Source organism: Gekko japonicus, unplaced genomic scaffold (genome assembly GCF_001447785.1).
Source record: "Gekko japonicus isolate JY-2015 unplaced genomic scaffold, Gekko_japonicus_V1.1 scaffold2841, whole genome shotgun sequence".
Lineage (NCBI taxonomy): Eukaryota > Metazoa > Chordata > Lepidosauria > Squamata > Gekkonidae > Gekko > Gekko japonicus.
The window spans coordinates 71,163-74,256 of record NW_015164281.1 but is presented as its reverse complement, the minus strand read 5'-3'; positions in this window follow the sequence as shown (position 1 = coordinate 74,256).

The window sequence follows — 3,094 nt, the reverse complement described above, 5'->3', positions numbered from 1 at the left end:
CTGCTGCTGCCATGTCACATCTTGCTTTACCACTCTCTCAATCACACAGGAGAGATAGATAGGCAAGTCTCTCCTGTGTGATTGAGAGAGTCTGGTAAACTGGCTGAGGCTCCTCCCCCTCCTCCTCCTGGGGGGGAGGGAGGGAACAGCCAAAGCTGGCTTCCTGGCTGAGGCTCCTGCCTGAAGGGAGGGAGGGAACAAGGGAAAGCTTGCTTTGCTGGGCTGCCTCAATCACACAGGAGAAATAAGAAGCACCTTTAAGACCAACAAAGTTTTGCTCAAGGTATGAGCTGTTGTGTGCCTTGCTACAGTGTATGTGTATTTTGTTGGGTTCTTTATGCCAGGGCTCTCCTGGGTGCAACTGTGTTCCCTCCCCCTTTTCACTGTATTCATGTCCTCATGATCCAGTCTTTCTCAGTAAGAAAGCAATGTTAACTATTTTAAAGGAGGAATAACAACAAGCAAGTGAGGTGGATTAGGCTGGGAGTGTGTGTCCAGTCCAAGTTCACCCAGCACATTTCCTTTGTAGGAAATTGTAGTTATTTCTCTGGGGAAGTCTATAGTTTTGTAGACAAACACATGGCCCTCAGTCTGTGTCAGTATTCCTTCTCATGTTCTTGACTAGCACATGAAGCAAATGATGTACAAAAGGTTACAATGCCCAGCCATTTCATGTTTTCTCCTTGGTCTCAAGCTCAGAACATTGAGCAGGAGATTTCTGTAATGAATGCAAATAAATCAAAAGTAGGTTTGCAGTTTACAGATACACACCTGAACAGCATACTCAAGATTGCTACAGCACAGACAATCTGATGCAATGATTTAGAGCAAGAGGTGTCAGTTATCAGAGAATGTTAAATAGACAAAATATTACAAGAGTGCTAGTGTTTTAAGCATTTGTCTGTGTTCTCTCTAAAGTTTATATCTCTGCTATCAGGCATTATATTTTATGACACACATGGCCTGGCCCAACAAAGTTTAATTTATGTCAGATCTGGCCCTCATAACAAATGAGTTCGAAGAGACTGGAGGGATGCTGCCAGTCAGAGTTGACAATTCTTATTTTGGTAGACCTTGGTTACAATATGAGGCAGCTTCATGTGTTCATATGTACATCTGCCTGACAAAGAGATTGTGAAGAAGGAGGGAAGAGAAGATGCAGGGAACAGTTTGGGATGTTAAAGGACATGCATATTCTGCCTCTTTTTGCAACTTGAGCTACCATAATGGTCAAGACTATTTTTGAGAGAGACACCGAACCTCCTCTGTCAGTTCAGTCAAAGAGCCAGTCAATTTAAACCTTGCATTTTGAGACTCATGATAGTTGTGGAGAGCCAAAAATTATCTCACCAGAAACAGGTATGGGGACTATGCTAAGAGTTGGCCTTATCATTGCTGATTAACTTAGGACTGTAGCTTGATTGCTCTATCTGATGGTTCAGTACTATTTTAGAAACTTGTTAAATAGGCTGGATTGTTTGCTAATTGTCTCTCAAGCACTGGTCACAAAGATTTAGAATGATCTCACGGGCCTTTGGGCAAGATGGGCCCGGGGGGGGGGGCTGTATAATCCCGCGTGGAGTTTGTTTGCGTCATCACGAAACAGCATTTTACTGCACTTATTTCCACTCTTGTGGATCATGATTCCTTGGCTCAAATCTTGGCAGAATATAATTACAAGAGAAGGACCAAAAGCTGTAAAATATGAATAAATTAGGAATGGAATCATAATACAAAGAGAAAAACAATTTAAATAGTTTGCATGCATGTTCTACCCACTGACAGAGGAAGAAACAGAGAAGCTTGATTTATTTTTGGTCCATTTAGCTCTGTTTAAAGAAGGCACCAGAACGGCCCTTTTTAAATAGGCCCACTCATGTGGTTTCCAGCATCAAAAGGAGGCTGTTGGCATAGTTGAAGAAATTATTAATTTTCTGTTATGCTTCAGGTTAGCTGCATCTTTCTTCGACATTTCTTTCAGAAGGCCAATGACAGGCAACTTCCTGCACATCCTGTCGAGACTTCTGTGGGGGCTCTATAATTTAAAAAGTTCATTGTAATGTTTAAAAATAGCTTGCTTGTTTAAAGATTTGTAAGCACGTAACTGGCTGAGTATTGCAAAACAGAATCATAATAAGGAATAAAACAGTGAGTATTACTGTAGCCCTGTTCACAAGTGAATGTGTACAATCTATATACAGTGTATGTGTACAGTCCATGTACAGTGAATGTGTACAATCCATGTACACTGTACACTTTATTTTTCTTACATGTGCATTGAGTACAGCTGAACATGTGATTGAAACCACACATTTATCCAGGTACCGGTCCCCAGTTTCATTTGTAAAGTGAACACATGTTGGCTGTTTCTTACGAACAGCTGTGCAGATGTATGTTCACTGTAACATTTATTTTTATTTATTTATTTATCGTTCGATTTATTACCCCGCTCGAACCCCCGCTAAGGGGTCTCTGAGCGGCTTACATTTTGAATCTCATACCTAATCTATGGCCACAGAACACAGCGTGGGGGGCAGTCCCTATCAGCACCCAGTGGAGGTGCGTTCGGGTCGGCGTTCCTCGGCTCGATGTCTCTCGGCTGAACAGGGCTTAAAGTATTACTTCAGTACCAACACAAGTACACATCCTGAAGAGGAAAGCTGCTCTACATAGTAAACAGTTTACATCTAGTTAATAAACAAAAGGTAGTACTGAAAAAAGAAATCGAAATAAGGCTGTAATCCTATACACATTTCACTGGGGGTATATAAACTCAGTAGGAGTTCTGAAGAATTATTACATCTTAAAGACCATGTGATTTACCTTTGTTTAACTTTCTTGCAGTTCCTATCACTCACCTCAATGAATGTCAAGAACTTATATCCGGTATATAAACAACATGCATACTAAGCTGCTTTTTTCTTTATCAACAGAAACTGTTACATTATAAACCTGTTTAACTGAATTGATATCCCTCTCCATTTCAGCTACTTAAAATTTCACATTAAAAAGGAGAACAAATCCAAAGAGACCAAGGTTTCCTAAACATTTTCTGAATATCTCCAGTATCTATGACAATAATTCTGAAAGCACT